The sequence below is a fragment of the Desmodus rotundus genome, chromosome 1, assembly GCF_022682495.2.
Source record: "Desmodus rotundus isolate HL8 chromosome 1, HLdesRot8A.1, whole genome shotgun sequence".
In the NCBI taxonomy this organism is placed as follows: domain Eukaryota; kingdom Metazoa; phylum Chordata; class Mammalia; order Chiroptera; family Phyllostomidae; genus Desmodus; species Desmodus rotundus.
In genome coordinates, this window is record NC_071387.1 from 149,208,367 (window position 1) to 149,227,659 (window position 19,293).

Sequence of the window (19,293 nt, forward strand, 5' to 3'; positions counted from 1 at the left end):
TCACAGGGTCCCTGGGGTCGTGTCCGGGGAAACGGAAGTCCTCCCTGCCACCCAGAGGACCCCGCGTTTTCTCTTGGACCCCACTGGCCAGCAGCTCTCCAACCCCGGCAGAGGCAGAGTGCCCAGGGAAGACCTGGGGACCTAGGGCCGGGGAGGGGGGCCGGCCGCTGTACAGCTCCAGATGGAGTGGGCCATGTGGGCGGAACCCACACCCACCGAGGGGTTCTCCCGGGGGGACTCAGGCCTGAGCCCAGCCTGGCGGTTAAGAGTCCGGCCCTGGCTCAAACTGCCCCCCCCTGCCCCCAGGAGGCAAACGTGGACTTGGCGACTGCCACCCTCTAAAGTCTGGTCTAAACTACGCAAGAAGCGACTGTGACCGCTGAGACCTCGGTCCCCCGGAGACCAACCCCCCTCTCCGTGAAGGCATCCCCGGCCTCCGGTACTTGGTGTCTGCAAAAGGCATTCACCTGTGGCCAACCTGGGCCCCCGAGAGCAAGACCATGCCCCATGGCAGGAGCCTGGGGAGGCCACTGGAGCCACGGGGGCCAGGGCTGGGGATTTTGCCGGGGTTCTCTCGGGGCCCAGGCGTCCTCTCTCGCCCGGGGAGTGCCCACGCCGTCCCTTGACCCCCGCAGGACACCTGCATCCAGCGATAAGCGGCCCTCTGCCTCCATGGGGCTCGGAAACAAGGGGCCGGGGTGCGAGCAACTGGCCTACGTGGCGGCAAACCCGCAGACCCCTCCGTCACGTCCCCACCACTGCGAAGATCCCCCTGTTCTTCCATCCGTAAAGGGGTCCCCTTTACGGATGGAAGAACAGGGGGGAGGCCCCCAGGAGATGGCTTTCCTCCGAGCCGCGGCTGCTTAGTTTGGGGCCCAGAAGCGGGGCGCGCATGCGCAGGCAGGCCCCCTCACCACAAGCCTGTTTGCGGGCAACGGGCCCCGCCCTTGAGATATCTTGCCAGGTTCACAGGGTCCCTGGGGTCGTGTCCGGGGAAACGGAAGTCCTCCCTGCCACCCAGAGGACCCCGCGTTTTCTCTTGGACCCCACTGGCCAGCAGCTCTCCAACCCCGGCAGAGGCAGAGTGCCCAGGGAAGACCTGGGGACCTAGGGCCGGGGAGGGGGGCCGGCCGCTGTTCAGCTCCAGATGGAGTGGGCCATGTGGGCGGAACCCACACCCACCGAGGGGTTCTCCCGGGGGACTCAGGCCTGAGCCCTGCCTGGGCGGTTAAGAGTCCTGCCCTGGCTCAAACTGCCCCCCCCTGCCCCCAGGAGGCAAACTTGGACCTGGCGACTGCCACCCTCTAAAGTCTGGTCTAAACTACGCAAGAAGCGACTGTGACCTCTGAGACCTCGGTCCCCCGGAGACCAACCCCCCTCTCTGTGAAGGCATCCCCAGCCTCCGGTACTTGGTGTCTGCAAAAGGCATTCACCTGTGGCCAACCTGGGCCCCCGTGAGCAAGACCATGCCCCATGGCAGGAGCCTGGGGAGGCCACTGGAGCCACGGGGGCCAGGGCTGGGGATTTTGCCGGGGTTCTCTCGGGGCCCAGGCGTCCTCTCTCGCCCGGGGAGTGCCCACGCCGTCCCTTGAACCCCGCAGGACACCTGCATCCAGCGATAAGCGGCCCTCTGCCTCCATGGGGCTCAGAAACAAGGGGCCGGGGTGCGAGCAACTGGCCTACGTGGCGGCAAACCCGAAGACCCCTCCGTCCCGTCCCCGCCACTGCGAAGATCCCCCTGTTCTTCCATCCGTAAAGGGGTCCCCCTTTACGGATGGAAGAACAGGGGGAAGCGCCCAGGAGATGGCTTTTGTCCGAGCCGCGGCTGAGTGGTTTTCGGGCCAAGAGGCGGGGCCGCGCAGGCGCAAGCAGGCCCCCCCACCACAAGTATCCCTCCGGGCAGCGTGCCCCGCCCTTGAGATATCAGGCCAGGTTCACAGGGTCCCTGGGCTGGTGTCAGAGTTAACGGAAGCCCTCCCTGCCACCCAGAGGACCGTGCGTTTTCCCGTGGACCACACTTGCCAGCAGCTCTCCCACCCCCGCAGAGGCAGAGTGCCAGGGAAGAACTAGGGTGCTGGGGCCGGGAAGAGGGGCTGGCCAAGGTTCCGCGCCAGGTGGAGCGGGTCCCGGCGGGCGGGCGGGCGGGACCCTCGTCCACGGACCGGTTATCCTGTGGGGAGTCTGGCCTGTGCCCCGCCTGGGAGGCTAAGAGCCTTGCTTCGCCTGCAACGCCCCCACCCTGCCACAAGGCGGCAGACTTGGACCCAGCCGCTTCAACCCTCCAGTCTCTGCTGAACCACCCAAAAATGGAATGTGACCGCTGCGACCTCAGTCCCCCAGAGCTCGAACCCCCACCTCTGTGAGGGAATCGGCGGCCTCCTGTCCTTGGCGTCCGCAAAAGGCATTCACCTGCGGTGAACCTGGGCCTCGGGCGAGCAGGGCCAGGCCCCATGGTAGGAGCCCGGGGGAGGCAATGGCAGCCTCTGCGGCCAGGCCTCGGGCTCTCCCCGGGGCTCTCTCGGGGCACGGGCACCCTCTCTCGTCTAGAGAGTGCCCACGCCGTCCCTTGACCCCCGGGAGACACCTGCTTCCCGTGATAAGAGGCCCCCGGCCTCCATGGAGCTTGGAACTCTGGGGCCGGGCTGCGGGTCACTGGGCTAAGTGGCTGGAAACGCGCAGACCCCTCCGTCCCGACCGCCCCACTGCGAAGATCCCCCTGTTCTTCCATCCGTAAGGGGGTCGCCCCTTACGGATGGAAGAACAGGGGGGATGCCCCCAGGAGATGGCATTTGTCAGAGCCGCAGCTGGCCGGTTTCGGGCCAAGACGCGGGACCCGGCAGGTAGAGGGCAGGCAGCACCACCACAAGCCTCCCTCGGGGCAACGGGCCCCACCCTGGACATATCAGGCCTGCTTCACAGGGTCCCTGGGGTCCTGTCCGTGGAACTGGAAGCTCTCCCCGCCACCCAGAGGTCCGTTCCTTTTCCCGTGGACCACACTTGCCAGCGCGTCTCCCACCCCGGCACAGGCAGAGTGCCGGGGAAGAACTAGGGACCCGGGGCCTGGATGAGGGGCGCGCCAGGGTTCCGCGCCTGGTGGGCAGGGGCGGAGCGGGCCGGACCCACGCCCAGGGACCAAGTCTCCCGGGGGGACTCGGGCCTGAGACCTGCCTGGGGGGCTAAGAGTCTTTCTTGGCTCAAAAGGCCCCACCCTGCCCCGAGGCGGCAAAAGTGCACAGAGACGCTTCTACTCTCTAAAGTCTGGGCTGGACTTCGCGAGAAGGGACTGTGTCCGCTGGGACCCGGGTCCCACAGAGCTCGAACCCCCCTCCCCGTGAAGGCGTCCGCGGCCTGTGGTCCTTGGTGTCCGCAAAAGGCATTCACCTGCGGAGAACCTGGGCCCAGGTGAGCGGGACCAGGCCCCACGGCAGGAGCCTAGGGAGGCCACTGGAGCCACGGGGGCCAGGGCTGGGCATTTTCCCGGGTGCTCTCTCGGGTCCCGGGCGCCCTCTCTCGCCCGGGGAGTGCCCACGCCGTCCCTTGACCCCCGCAGGACGCCCGCATCCCGCCATAAGCGGCCCACCTCCTCCATGGAGCTCGCACGCATGGGGCCGGGGTGCGAGCAACTGGCCTACGTGGCGGCAAACCCGCAGACCCCTCCGTCCCGTCCCCACCACTGCGAAGATCCCCCTGTTCTTCCATCCGTAAAGGAGTCCCCCTTTACGGATGCAAGAACAGGGGGGAGGCCCCCAGGAGACGGCTTTTGTCCGAGTCTCGGCTGGCTGGTTTCGGGGCAAGACGCCAGGCCGCGCAGGCGCAGGCAGGCCCCCCCCCCACCGCAAGCCTCCCTCGGGGCAACGTGCCCCACCCTTGAGATCTCAGGCCAGGTTCATAGGGTCCCTGGGCTCGTGTCCCGGGAACAGGAAGCCCTTCCTGCCACCCATAGGACCACGCCTTTTCCGGCGGACCACACTTCCCATCAGGTCTCCCCCCACAAACGCCCGCACAGGCAGAGTGCCCAGGGAAGACCTGCGGACCTGGGGCCGGGACGGGGGGCTGGACACGGTCCAGCGCCAGGTGGAGCGGGCCCGGGCGGGTGCGACCCACGCCCACGGACAGGTTCTGCCGGGGGCACTAGGACCTGGGTCCCGCGTGGGCGTCTAAGACTCTGGCTTTGGCTCAAAGTGCCTCACCCAACCCCGGGACAGCAAACTTGGACCCAGCGGCTTCCACTCTCTAAAGTCTGGGTAATCTACGCGAGAGGGGACTGGGACCCCTGCGACCTCGGTCCCCAATAGCCGAACACCCCTCTCCGTGAAGGCATCGGCTGCCTCCCGTCCTTGGTATGCGCAAAAGGCATTCACCTGCGGCGAACCTGGGCTCGGCTGAGCGGGACCAGGCCCCATGGGAGGAGCCTGGGGGGGGCCACTGGAGCCACGGGGGCCAGGGATGGGGATATTCCCGTGGGCTCTCTCGGGGCCCAGGCGCCCTTTCTCGCCTGGGCAGTACCCACGCCGTCCCTTGACCCCACATGACATCTGCATAGCGCAATAAGCGGGCCTCTGCCTCCTTGGGGCTCGGACACAGGGGCCGGCGTGCGAGCAACTGGCCCCCGTGGTGGCAAACCCGCAGGTCCCTCCGTCCGGTCGCCCTCACTGCGAAGATCCCCGTGTTCTTCCATCCGTAAAGGGGGATCCCTTTACAGATGGAAGAACAGGGGGGAGGCCCCCAGGAGATAGCTTCTGTCTGAGCCGCTGCTGGCTGTTTTCGGGCCAAGACGTGGGGCCCCGCAGGCGCAGGCAGGCCCCCCAACACAGGCCTCCCTCAGGGCAGAGTGCCCCACCCTTTAGATCTCAGTCCAGGTTTACAAGGTCCCTGGGCTCGTGTCCCGGGAACTGGAAGCCCTCCCTGCCACCCAGAGGACCGTGCGTTTTCCGGTGGACCACACTTCCCAACAGGTCTCCCACCCCCCAGAGGCAGAGTGGCCAGGTAAGACCTGGGGACCTGGGTTCGGGGCGGATGGCTGGCCAAATTTCTGCGCTGGTGGAGTGGGCCCGGGGCGGGCGTGACCCATGCCCACTGATGAGGTCTCTCGTGGGGAGTCAGGCCTGCACTCAGCCTGGGCGGCTAAGAGTCTGCCTTTGGCAGAAACTCCCCCATTCTCCACCTAGGCTATAGACTTGGACCTGGTGGCTTCAACTGTCTAAAGTCTCTGCTAAACACCCAATAAGGCAGTGTGACCCCTTCTACCTCAGTTCCCCAGAGCTGGAATCCCCTTTTCCGTGAAGGAATTGGCGGCCGCCTGTCCTTGATATCCGCAAAAGGCATTCACCTGCGGTGAACCTGGGCCCGGGTGAACAGGGCCCGGCCCCATGGCAGGGTTCCAGGGAGGCAAATGGAGCTCCTGCTGCCAGATCTCCGGCTTTCCCGGGGGCTCTCTCGTGGCCCAGGTACCTTCTCTCACCTGGAGAGTGCCCACGCCGTCTCTGGAACCAGAAGGACTCCTGCATCACTTGATAAGCGGTCCTCTGCCTCCCTGGGGCTCGGGCCCCTCGGGCCGGCGTGCGAGTTACTGGCCTAAGTTGCGGGAAACACGCAGACCCCTCTGTCCCGTCCTCCCCACTGCGAAGATTCCTCTGATCTTCCTTCCATAAGGGGGACCCCCATTATGGTTGGAATAACGGGTGAGGCCGACAGGAGATGGCTTTGGTCAGTTCCGCAGCTGGCTGGTTTCGGGCCAAGGTGAGGGCCTGGGCAGATGCAGGGCTGGCCCCCCAACCACAGCCTCCCTCGGGGCAGCGTGCCCCATGCTTGAGATGTCAGGCCGGGTTCTCGGGGTCCCTGGGGTCGTGTCCGTGGAACTGGACACTCTCCCTGCCACCCGGAAGACCGCTAGTTTTCCCGTGGACCACACCTCCCGTCAGGCCTCACACCCCGGCAAACGCAGAGTGCCCAGGGAATAACTAGGGACCAGGGGCCATGACGGGGGGCGGGGGGGTGCCGGCCTTGGTTCTGCACCAGGTAGAGTGGGCCAGGGCTGGCGGGACCCCCGCCCATGGACGAGGTCTCTCGTGGGGAGTCAGGCCCACGCTCAGCCTGGTCGGCTAAGAGTCTGGCTTTGGAGGAAACTCCCGCACCCTGCCCGGAGGCTGCAGACTGGACCAAGAGGCTTCAACTCTCTAAAGTTTCTGCTAAACCATCCAAGAAGGGAGTGTGACCCCTTCGACCTCAGTCCCCCAGAGCTGAAACTCCCTTCTCCGTGAAGGAATCGGCAGCCACCTGTCCTTGGTGTTTGCAAACGTCATTCGCCTGTGGTGAATCTGGGCCCGAGGGAGCAGGAGTAGGTCCCAGGGTAGGAACCCAGGGGGGCAATAGGAGCCCTCGTGGCCAGGGCTCGGGTTTTCCCCGGGGCTCTCTCCAGGGCCCAGGTGCCCTCTTTTGCCTAGTGATTGCCCATGCTGTCCCTTGACCCCCACAGGACACCTGCATCCCTGGATAATCGGCCCTCTGCCACCATGGCGCTCAGACCTCTGGGGCCGGGGTGCGAGTCACTGGCCTAAGTGCGGGAAACCCACAGGCTTCTCCATCTCGTCCTCCCCACTGCGAAAATCCCCTTGTTCTTCCATCCGTAAGGGGGACCCCCTTACGGATGGAAGAACAAGGGAGAGGCCCCTAGGAGATGGCTTTCGTCAGTTCTGCGGCTGGCTGGTTTCGGGCCAAGGTGCGAGGCCGGGCAGGCGCATGGCTGGCACTCCCACCAGGAGCCTCCCTCTGGGCAACGTGCCCCACACTTGAGATGTCAGGCCAGGTTCACAGGGTCCTGGGGACCGTGTACGTGGATGTGGACGCTTTCCCTGCCAGCCAGAGTACCGTGCGTTATCCTGTGGACCACGGCTCGGAGCAGGTCTCCCACCCCCACAAAAGCAGAGTGCCCATGGAAGAACTACAGATTTCGGACCGGGACGGTGAGCTGTCCTCGGTTCCATCCTAGGTGGATCGGTTTCAGGCGGTTGGACCCGCTCCCACGGACAAGGAGGGGTCCTCACTTAGGGAGTCAGGCCTGCACTCCGCTTGCCTGGATAAGAGTCTTTGTTTGCCTTCAACTACCCCACTGTGCCCCTAGAGTGCAAATCTTGACCGAGCGGCTTGAACCCCCTAAAGTCTGTGCTAAACCACCCAAGAAGGAAGTGTGACCGCTTCAACCTTGGGCCCCCCAGTGCTCGAACCCCCTTCTCCGTGATGGAATTGGCGGCCTCCTGCCCTTTGGTTTCTGCAAGAGGCATTTACCTTTGGTGAACCTCGGCCCAGTGTGCAGGACCAGGCCCATGGTTGGAGCCCAGGGAGGCAACAGGATCCTCTGCGGGCAAGGCTCGGGCTCTCCCGGGGGATCTATCGGGTCCCAGGCACCCTCTCTCACCTAGAGAGTGCCCATGCCGTCCCTTGACCCCCGCAGGATGCCTGACTATGGCGGGAAGCGTTCCTCTGCCTCCATGGAGCTCGGACCCCTGGGGCCAGTGTTCGAGTCACTGACCTGATTTGCAGGAAACGCACTGTCTCCTCTGTCCAGTCCTCCCCACTTTGAAGATTCCCCTGTTTCGAACATTCCCCTTCCGGATGGAAGAACAGGGCGGAGGCCCCCATGAGATGGCTTTTGTCAGAGCCATGGCTAGCTTTTTTCAGTCCGAGATGCGGGAGCAGGCAAGTGCACGGCAGGCACTCCCACCAGAAGCCACCCTCAGAACAACGTGCCCCACCCTTGAGATATCCTGCTGGGTTCATGTGGTCCCAGGGACTGTGTCCCTGGAAGTGGATGCTTTCCCTGCCGTCTGGAGGACTGCTTATTTTCTTGGAGTCCACACTTCCCAGCAGGTCTCCCACCCCCTCCAATAAGAGTGCCCATGGAAGAACTAGGGACCTCCACACCAGGTGTAGCGGGGTCAGGCGGGTGGGACCCACGCCCACAGACGGGTTCTCCCATGGGGATTCAGGCGTGCACTCCGCCTTAGCAGCTGTGAATCTTGCTTTGGCTGAAACTTCCCCATCCTGCTTAGAGGAGGGAAATGTTGACTGAGCATCTTGAACTCCCTAAAGTCTGTGCTAAACCACCCAAAGGTAACTGCTTTGATCCTGGGCCCCCAGAGCTCTAACACCCTTCTCTGTGAAGGAATTGGTGGCCTTCTGCCCTTGTTGGTCTGCAAAATGCTTTCACCTGTGTGACCCTGTGCAAAGGTGAGGAGTTCCAGGCCCCATGGTAGGAGCCCAGGGAGGCAACAGGAGCCTCTGAGGCCAGGGCTCCATCTTTCCTGTGGTCTCCCTCCTGGCCCTGGCGCCCCCTCTTGCCTAGAGAGTGCCCATGCCGTCCCTGGATCACCCAAATGAAGTCTGTTGACCGTGCGAAGCAGTCCTCTGCCTCCACGGAGATTGATCTTTTTAATATCTTGGCTCTATATATTTATATTTTTGCAAATGGAGAAGGGCAATAGTTTGCATTAAAGCTTCACAGAGTGGGAAGAACCTCCTTTCAAAATCTGAAAAACAAGCATGATTACCATAAACACAGGTATAACATGTCCTGGCTTTATTTATCTCGTCTCTCTTCCATGAAAGAATTCGCCTATATGAAGGTATTTTTAAAAGAATTTTTCATTTTTTAACCAAATAATACTTGCAGCTGAAAGGCTATAGCGACAATCATCAGTCTGTTGCCTGCACATCTATTTCCCTTTCTCCTATTCCAACCTTACAGTCACTTTTAACTCTTACTGACTTGATTTTTTTTTCTGTCATTTGTTTTTCTGGTTATTTCCTTCTATGTGATGGTATTTTTAATCGTTTAAAGTGTATAAAGGTAACATATAATCGACAATATTAACAAGATAGAGTAGCCTAAAGTACAATCATGTGATTGTCTCACTAACGTGTATGTATGAATGTAGAGTTAAACTGTACATAGGTTTATCTCTAATTGAAAACACCAGCTAATTGCCATTTGTAGAAATCTTAGTGTCTTCAATTAAGTTGACTAGTATTTTTATTTTACATAATAAAAGAAATGCCAATTAAACATTTTTATGTATATTAGAAAGTAGAAATTTTTAGTTTTTAAACAGGTCTCCCTGGCCTGCCTTTCTTCTAGATCTGCCAACAGGGAAGGATGTCCATAAGGGAAGACAGCAAAAGAATATAAGTTTGTGAGGAATAAGGGCAATTTCTCTTGAAGTCTGTTTATAAAAAAATCCAAGAGAACTTTCCAGAGTAAGTAGTGTTTATTCAGATCTAGACTTCAGGAGAGGAATCAAAGCACAGTTAGCCCCCTGTATGCATGGGTTTCACCCCTACAGATTTGACCAACTGTAGATCTTCTAATCAAAATATTTTTAAAAAAATTCCAGGAAGTTCAAAAGAAGAAAACTTGAATTTTCCATGCACCAAACACTATGCTGAATCCATGTGAATGGAGTGATGGGTAGGCACACTCTGCTGTAACCTGTGTATAAATATAGGTTATAGGTGTCATGGAAATACTACACCATTATATTTCAGGGACTTGAGCATCCATGGATCTCAGTATCAACATGGGTCCTGGAACTAATACCCTGAGGACACCGAGGGGTGACTGAATTTACTCAATTTGGAGTTATTAATGAGAGTGGTATCTCTAAAGCCCAGGTTGGTGAGAGATGGCAAGAACAAAGAGGTTATAAAGTACATCAAATACTGCTCAAAAACCAACAGCATAAAGAATGAGAAAAGACCCTTTTGGCGACTAACCAATCAGCATTTGCTGCTTGCAGTTTTGCCAAGGACGACATTCTGTGGCTTCTGTTTGTTTTTGTTTTTTTTTTAAGACAAATTTCAGAATTAGTAGCAGTTTTATAGGACTCAACCTAAAAACTTGTGTGGTCTTACTCATGGACTATACTACCCTCAGTAGCTTAAGAAAAACTACTATGGTTAGCTTATAGTAGACTTTTGCAAGAATTTTCCAAGACTCCAATTTCAAATACCACTTGAACACATATTTTCTCTCATAAAATGCAATAAAATTAATTTTAAATCTTTAAGTGACCTCAGCAAGATTCTTAATAAAATTCTAGAAATGCAGCTTCAATTTTTTTTTTTTTTTTTTTTTTTTTTAGATTTTATCACCTCAGAAGATGGCTGTGCCTGTGATCACGAGTGGAGAACAACAGAACTGGGTCATGGTGTGCACTCTGAATGGCATGGCAGACCCGGTCCAGGATCAGGGGGCTCCTTCTGTCTCCTCAGTTCATACAATTCTAATTCATGGCTCAGCTCTGCCTCTCACGTTGTTTTCCCTCATTGGTCCTGGTTTTACTCTCTTAAGCTTGCTCCAGAGTGGGAATTTGCCCATTAACTCTAAGGCCACATTCTTACAGTGTTGGGAACATAAAGAAAAAGAGGCTTCTCTCTCAGCTTCAGCCAGAACACTCCTGGGCAAGGCCTCTGGTCTGGCTTTGCTCATGGGCCAGGCCTTGGCCTGGTCACTGGAGCTAGAGAATGGGGGTGCTATGTTCACCCCAGACTGAGACTGAGTCATGTGACTATGCGTGTACCAGAAGGAGGAGAGGAAGGGATGCTAAACAGACAAAGAAAAGAAAAAGAGCCCTGAGGGGCATTTCAAACATACCAAATCATAACTTGATGCCTGGCAATGTGCTTATGTCACAGAGTTAAATATTCCTCACATTCTCAAGGGTCCTATGACTCTCGTCATCTAAATCTACAATTGATTATCCCATTATTATTTTTTGCCCATAAACACATTCAAAATTACTTAAGGTCTGTTCATAATTGTTTTATTTCTTCAGCTTCGGTACAGTTTAACATTTGTGGTGGATATTGTGATTGGCTCTCTCAGTACATCGTCCAACCTCTTTTGAGAATTCTTCACTCCACTGCAGTCTGGAAAGCAAATTCTTTACTTCCCAGACTCCCTTGCTCCTAGGTTCTGGATATGACTTAGGCTCTGCCAAACAGAAGCACTGGTGGGAAACTTGAACTTGGAACTGAATTAAGTGGAGAGAGAGGCAGGGCTTGGAATATTCATTTTGTTTGGGTAGATTGTAGCATCCATGGCTAGGTCTGGAGCCAGCATCTGTGACAGCATCTGCTCAACTTAGCAGATGGCTTCTGGGTTGTGGCAAGGGAAGCAGCTCTGCTGGTGGCCAAGTTCTACATTGTGGCTTTGGAATTTGTTCCTGGAAGCTTCCACTTGCACGTGTTTCTTAAGCTGACCCGTTGATTATGTACGTCATTTTAATAGCCTCCAATAAATCCTCTTCTGATTAAACGGCTTGAGTGAATTCTGTTCTCTGTGATTGAATCCTGACTGATACAACATAGAAATTACTTTTGAAAAATGTCACTGGCCTCTTTGTTTTTCTTTGCCATCTTTGTAATTACATGCACACAAAACATAAAGTGAGGTTGGCATTGTTTGTTACATTCAGTGAACAGATGAGTTGTTCAGATTGACAATATCAGGTAAACTCCAATATAAATCATTTTGGCTTAGGTCTGGATTTTTAAGAAATTGACATGATTCTTCTAAATGTATTTGTGGGATTCCTTTAAACAATAGATCCTTACTGAATGTGATATTTTACATTTTTAATAGAATTTATGGATTTCTTTTGTGTGTTATAGATAATTTATATATAACTAAGTCATGATATTACTTTAGATAAATGGGCAATGAGTGTAAACATATAAGTCTTAAAAGAGGAAATAAGTAAAAACATCCAATCAATGTATCAGTGTATGTTTTCAGTCTTATCAGTGAGGAAAGAAATACACATTTCAAAAAAAGACGTGTGTTGGGGTGATTTACCTCTTGATGAAATGAGCAAAGGGAAATCAGCAGGAATACAGGATGCTGGCTAGAGAGCAGTGGACGGGCCCTCACATCCAGAGAAGGGCAGAGGGGAGGGCCCCTGGGTTCTGTGAGATGGCAGGAACCGGAGACAAGCTCGGGCTACCTTAGGTGGCAGGAATTTATCGAATAGATGTCTGAGGAGGGAGGAAAAACAGGAAATGTAATCAGTCTTCGAGTCACCCAGAATGTTCTTCAGGATCCGGCAGTCCTAGTGGTCTGATGGCAATTTTAGCTGCTTGGTGAGAACTTTAGTTGTTCCCACAGAAGCTGGGATCCAATGCTTCCTCCTCTAGTGTCAAAATGGTGACTCAGGACTTTCTAAAGCCTGACTCCAACTGCTGAATCAAGAAAGGAGTTTATTGGTTCCTGACTGGAAAGTCCAAGGGCAGGGCTTGCTCAGGATAGCTGGATAATGAGGGCCGCCCTGAGGTTATTTTCTCTGTCTCTGCTTTCCAATGAATTGGCTTAACTTTAGAGCAGGCTTCCTGCCCCCCCCCCCTCGTGTGGTGGCCCCTGGTGGGTTACTTACCATCTCAAATCCTCAGTTTCCTCATTCCAGAAAAATGGAACTATAATCCACTCATAAGATCCAATGAGATAGAGTATTCATGTGCTAAGTGAAATAAGTCAGGTAGTGAAAGACAAACACCATATGATCTCACCTATAAGTGAAACCTAATCAACAAAACAAACAAGCGAGCAAAATAGAACCAGAAACATGGAAATAAAGAACAAACTGACAGTGACCAGAGGGGAGGAGAGGAGGGGGATAACAAGGGAAAGAAGGGGGAGGGTGAAGGAGTAGGTATAAGGGACCCATGGACAAGAACAACAAGGGAAGGGATTGAATGTGGGAAGGAGGATGGGTAGGGCGGGGGAGAGCAAAATGGGGGAAAAATGAGGACAACTGTTTTTGAACAATAATAAACATTTTTTTAATCCCACAATGTTTCAGAGGAATTTTTTAGTTGTTATGAGCTCAGTGGTTTACTTTAAAAGTTATTCTTTTAACTTGGCATTTATACCATCTTCCCTGTTTCTGATTATTAATAAAATGCTATAGACTTTATTGATAGGACTGTCCTGCGATTTGGCACATGGGGAAAAAAGATATCATTCTCTTTACTAAGAATATCAAGAATGAGGGACATTGCTATTCCTTTATAAGTTGGTATTGTAGATACTGAATTCTGGGTTCCTAGGAGCCAGTGGAGGTGTCTCAGGGACCACAGTGTGTTGGGGGAGGGGGTGCTGGGAGGCAGCCGGCAAGGACTGAATGAGTGGGGCTGCCCCGCTCAATCAGAGCAGGCCTGCTTGTGCGTTTCTTACATCATGATTCTAGGTAAGATTTTACATCAGAAAGGAGTGTAGTAATATCGAAATGGCAGCAGCTTTGGCAGCAAAAGAGAAGAAATGAGCCACATGAAGACTGAACTCATTCGATCAGAACAAAATTAAACACCACTTGACCAAATCTGGAATTTGATGTTAAAAAATTGATTAGTTATAGCCCAAAGTTGTTCATGCTTAACTGTCTTAAGCCCAAGGTGGTAGACTCCCTTTCTCTTTGCTCACACCTGGGACTAAGGACTCTGGAAAGCCTTGGAAATGGAAGAGCTCAACTGACCCACCTACACTTGTGGCAGACACCATTATTACCATTATAGTGCGCATAGTTCTGTCCAGTGAAATGTGAGTGGAGGTAACGCGTGTTATTCAGTGCTGAGGTGATGAAAAGCTGATGCATCATTCTCTGGACTTTCTCTTTCCCTGCCATGGTGATCTAGAAGGCCAAACAATGATGAGCTTCTGTCACCCTGAGTCCCAGTGGCTGCCCAGGGCACTGGACCTTGCCTACCTACAAGGGCTGTGTACCCTAAGCGAGCAAGAAGGCTTTGTGTTCTGAACCTTAGGGTTGCTCTGTTGTAGTAGCATAACCTAACACCCACGGAGAAGCAACCTGGCAACTCCAGGAAGATTTTTCAGGATGCGAAATTCCAAGGGGCTGGATGGAAATGGATGAAGCTAGGAGTGTCAAGTGAAACGGTGGTGAAGTGAAGAGGGGGAGCAAGTAAAAGAACAGCTAGCTGAGGAAGCTGTGTGATTGAGTGGAAAAAGCACGCACTTTGGAGTCAAATAGGTCTACCTAGTGTTCAAATTCAGGTTTCACTTTTTATTTTCTCTTTGCCCTTGACCAGGTTGCCAACCTTTCTCGCTTTCCTTGCCTATACAGAATAACTACACTACGTGATTAGTGAAAAGATTAAATTGTATACACATGTGCATATGGTTAGTACTTAGCAGAATATCTCACGGTTGTTTTGTAATAAAAAACTTAGGGCCCTTTCTGTTAGTTCACTTTCCTCAAATACTATTTCTAAGGTTGGCAGTTGCTAAGTTTTGATTTCACATATTCTGCAACGGGAATGCCTTCAAGTGAAAAGTCCTCACTGCAAGGTCTGCATCCCTCCTATCTCTGCGAGAACTTTTATATTAGAAGGGAATGCTGCCAAAGCCTCTGTCTTATTGTTTTATTTGTAGTGCACTTGGATTCTGAAGAGGGAATCACGGCCAGTGTAATGGAGTCTAAAGTCTGAGCAAGGGAGAGCTTGTGAGAGAACAGTCTAGAGGCCGGCCAGCGGCGGTGTTCTCCTCACTGACGTTTCAGCTCCCTTCCTCGAGGTTCCTATAAAGCCACGCCCTGTTCCTGCCCTTTCAGCTGTCATTTATAGCAGCCTTCGTTCAGTCTGTTTGGTGCATTCAGGTGCTTCCATCCTGACCTTCAAGAAGTATTTTAAATAAGCTGTATTCAAAACTAAAGATAAACCATTACATCCAAAAATATAAATATAAAAGTAAAGAAATGCATGAGTTTACTGGACAAGAAACTTGTCGCTGGGCTGGGCAGACCGGGATCACTCACTGACACTTGGAGGCCTTGGAGGCTTTAGCTGTGTGCTGACCCCTTCTGCCCGCACTGTGAAATTACCTGGTCCTAAAGCCCTGTCTCTTCTTGAATTTTAGTGAAAAACTTCCCTTGGTCCCATCCTGGTTGGACGTGGGGACTGGGCATTAATTTTATATTACAAAATGTCCTTGACTATGGAGAATATGCAGAACAAAATATATTTTTCGAAAGTATGCGCAAGGTTAGAGAAAAATAGTTGAGATTTACTGTTCCAGTGACTTGAACACCAATTCTGAAAGTAAGGAGGCTGCGAGGGAAGTGAGAGGAGAATCCTGAGTATCATAAGGAAAAGGTACCAGAGGCCCTGCAGTACCGCAGCCTCACCGGCTGGTAGCACTTGTCAGTGTGAGCGTTTGTGACGTCACTACCCTCAACTTTTAAAGATGGGCATCTTTGAGGGGGGATTTCATTCAGGATTAATGTTTAAAGGAAGCATAGAATGGTTATTTGATTTTTAAAAGCAAGAGGAATGTCTTAATGTGGGGAGCAGCAAATCTTTGGGGTCCAAGACCCCCTGGGTAGAGGTGGGGATGTTTCAAGGAGCCATCTATATCCCCTTCCTTTTTGAGGCGTCTCCTAGTGGAACCCCTCTCCAGCAAGAGCCCAGAGGGTTCAGCATTTTGCAGCAAAGAGTTGCTCTGCCCATTTGCAGAGACAAGATGATGGACACCCCTTGAGTCCAACCGGGGCGCAGTCTGTCCAGGCTTGGTGGAGAAGTCAGCTCCGATCCGGCCTGAGTCTCACGCTGGAGCACCTACCTGCCCTGCCCTGATGCTCCAGCCCTGGCAGCGCCAACGGCCACCAAGGAGAAACAATACCCCCAAAGACACACGCAGAAGAAATGATTCGCGTTCAGAAACGAGTGCTCCTCCCGCCCCATTCCCCCTTGTATTGCCACCTTGCTTCTCTGACTTGCATTTGTTAAGTCCCCTCTTGGGACCCGTGGTCTCCCTCGCGCGACCCCACTCCCGGGTCTCCCCTTTTCCAGCTTCCGCATCACTCCGGGCCTCCCTCGCACCCGTTTCGAGGTTTCGGGCCCACAAGCCCTAGCTCAGCCTGCCGCTCCCTAGACTCTACTTTCACTTTCGGTCTCGAGGCAAAAGCTGGCGGTGGCAGCGCTAGGGTGAGCCGGCTGGGTCCGAGACTCCCAGGTACAGCGCAGACGACCCGGTGCGCCCTGCGGGGAGGGAGCTGCGCAGCTGGAGAAGGGCGCGATCCCCCCATCCTCCCTGTGACCCCGAGAAGGTCCGAGGGCCCCGGGCAGGGGAAGGAGCAAGGCCGGTAACCTGTGACGCGGCGCGGGGGTTGTCTTGGAGCCTGGGTCCAAGTCTAATGGGAGGGGGCCCAGCCCAGCCCGGCCCAGCCCTGCCGGGGTGCTTTTCCCCTCGGAGAAAGCGAGGGGCGCGGGGCTGGGGCGCCTACCCCGCGTGCTGGCAGCGCTTTGCCGCTTCGGAGCAGGCGGGAGCCTGCCTGTGCGCTCAGCCTTGCGCCTGGGTTCCTGCCAGCCCCTCTGTCCACCCCGCCCAGATGGAGAAGTGGGTGGGTGGCGGGGTTAGGGCTACAAGGGCACCTTGCGGATAGTGGCCTTGGCTTTCTACTAGGCTCGGGGGTGGGCGGCGTGGGATTTGCGTCTAAATGTCCCAAGTGTCAATTCTCTCCGAGTGTCTGTATGTCTTACCAGCAATTGTCCTCACCTCGCTCTACCTCTGACCGGGTTCCATTTAGATCCCGCTCTCTTTCTGAGCAAATTCATGTTTCCTGTGTGGGTGCTTACTCGCCAGGTGGGACTGCAAGTTAATTTCATGCGGAAGGAGAACAGCAGACGACGCTTCCTTACAGTTTTCATAGCGATTCCTCGTGTAGGCCAGGTTCTGAAAGAAACGCTCTGGTTTCTACCAAATGCCCACAGTATTTGCTCTCAACTCAACTCAGCACGTGGTCAACAATTAAAATACGTTTAAAGATTGGCCAGAGTGGTCTGTTTTCCTAAGGAGTTGGAATTGTACTAATATCTAGCATATTTGCAGGTGGGCCTTAAAAAATAAAACAGGAAAAAAAAAGTCAATTAAACGTTTTTATTGTTTACCTGCAGTGAGAAGTCATTATCAGGGCTTGTTAATTCCTTTGTTCAGAGCACTGGGAAAGAAAGTCCATCACCTCTGTAATGATCGATTTCTCATTCCGTAGTGTCCCATTAAAGGGAAGGGTGAGCTAGCTCATCCAGAACAGTTGCCCCTTACTTACTGTGTGAGTGGGAAAAGGCAGAATTGCCAAAAGCAGCCTAAGTTCCCAAAGTACCTGGAACTCAAACTAAGTGACTCTAAGTAGAGTTAGGTGCTCTGTTTCTGCTGCATTTTCACTGACCACATTGACTATGAAACATCAGGTGCCAGAGAAAAATATTTTTTAAACTCTAAGGGAGTACAGTCAAGTACAGGCAAGTCCTTTAAACCCTTATCCTTGTGCTCTAAATCTGTGTACTCAACTGCCTTCTTGATATTTCCCCTCGGATATCACATAGACATCACAAATTAAGCAAACTAAAAAGTAAACCTTTGCCCTGGCTGGTGTGGCTCAGTTGATTGAGCTCCAGCCTGTGGACCAAAGGGTGGCTGGTTCAATTCCCAGTCAGGGCACATGCCTGGGTTGCAGGCCAGGTCCCCAGTGGACGGGGGGGGTGTTTGAGAGGCAACCACACACTGACATTTCCCTCCCTCTCTCTCTTTCCCTACCCCTCTGTCTAAAAATAAATACATAAAATCTTTAAAAAAAAAAAAAAAAAAAAAGTAAACCTTTGATTCCTCCCCTCCCTTTTAAATCTATTCCACCTCTCTTCTGTCTCAGTAAAGGGCACCTATGATCACTCATGTTCATTCTACAAACCTGGCAGCAATTCTAATGCATCCTTTCCCTTACCCCTCGCTTAGGATGATGAATCCATTCATTTCCCAGTGTCTGTGTTTCTCTCCTCTCCCTCACCCCTCTTCCTCTCTTTGCCAACACCACCTCAGTATAACACACTAGCTTACTTTGTCTAGATTCCTTATTAACTGGTCTCGTGGCCTTCAGTCTTGCTCCTTTCTAGTCCTCCCTGCTTTTCTCACAGCAACCATGGTGATTTTCTTAAAGTGTGAATTGGATCCTAAGACCTCCTAGCTCCAAACCCAGTGGCCTCTCATTGCTCTTAGGCCAGCATCCAAAATCCTTAAGCCTGTGAGGCTGTGTAGTGGTCTGGCCCCTGCCCACCTGTCCGAGGCACATCTCTCCTGGTGCGTTCTGTGTGCTCCAGGTTCACTGGCCTTTGTCAGCAGCACTCTCTGCTGCCTCTGAGCCAGCAGATAGGATTGCTGTTCCCCCTGTCCGGGGAACTCTCCCTCTCCCTCCTTTCTCAGCTAACATGTATTTGTCCCTTAAATCTCAGCTACAAATGTCAGAGAGCCCCAATGTGAATTGGTCTTCCCTGTTACTCTCTTTCAGTGTGTGTGTGTGCTTTTTTGTCAACTTGTTAACCACCCCACCTCCTTTGAAGTGAGGGACCCGTGCTATCCTGCATGCTAGCGGTCAGCAAAACCCCTGACATGACATATAATAGGCCCTGGATAAATATGTGTGGAATGAGTGATTGAAAATATTTTAGCTCATTTAATCTTTAGTACTATCTGTGAGAGAATTGTTAATCTCATATTACACATGCAGAACATGAAACTGGGATTAAATCGCCTGTCCAAGGTCACACAGGACATGGTAGAGAAAGACCTCAAACCCAGGTTTCCTTTTCTGACTGTAAGCCATATGTAAATATGTCCGTATATAAAATTAACCGACCTATAATTATATCTGTATGTGTATGTACTCTGACATTTAAGCTGTCTGTATTCCATGCTCCATTTTGGTTTCCTGGCATTGCAGCCTCCTTGGGACACAGCCATGTTCTCTTTGGTTCCCCCCCCCCCCACCTCCATGGACGCAACCCTGCAAAGCCTTTGATGTGAGTTCTCACTGCCGACCACCTTAGCAGCCCTCGGGCCTTGCTGGCGGCTCAGAACCAGTTGGAATTTAGATCTCCTCTCAGCCGTTGGAGAACACTCAGGCCTTCCGGAGTCCTCCCATGCCTGAACTTGCACTTTCACCGTACTCTCTACCACCTTGGGTCGCTGGCTGAGCACACGAAGCTACTGCCATCAGAACTTCCAGATGGAAGCCTCACCCGTGTTCCCTTTACTTTTGGTCCCCTGACTGCGAGGGAAATCCATCGTTCTCCTCCTGCCCTGGGAGGTAGGGGCAAGAACGCTTTGCCATTTTGGTATTTAACTTTTCTTGTTTTTCAAATTGTGCCAGTCCTCGCATCCTTTAGTAGGTTCCTAGCAAAAAACAAACAAAAAAACCCTCAACAACAAGCAAAACTGTTCTTCTTGTTCACATCTTCTGT

General features: G+C 53.3%; 1 protein-coding gene across 6 annotated transcripts in view; it reads left to right on the forward strand.

Annotated features, from left to right (window-relative positions):
* Positions 1–15,918: 15,918 nt before the first annotated feature.
* ERAP1 (endoplasmic reticulum aminopeptidase 1) overlaps positions 15,919–19,293 on the forward strand; it is a 35,298-nt gene continuing 31,923 nt past the window's right edge. Inside the window, exon 1 of one of the 6 annotated variants that reach the window (XM_024563606.3) lies at positions 15,919–16,015. The gene's annotated coding sequence lies outside the window, so the exon portion shown is untranslated. Of the gene's footprint in view, positions 16,146–18,833; positions 19,140–19,293 lie in introns of those variants that run through there. The other 5 variants (XM_045197880.2, XM_045197881.2, XM_024563607.3 and 2 more) reach the window with 5 other exon arrangements.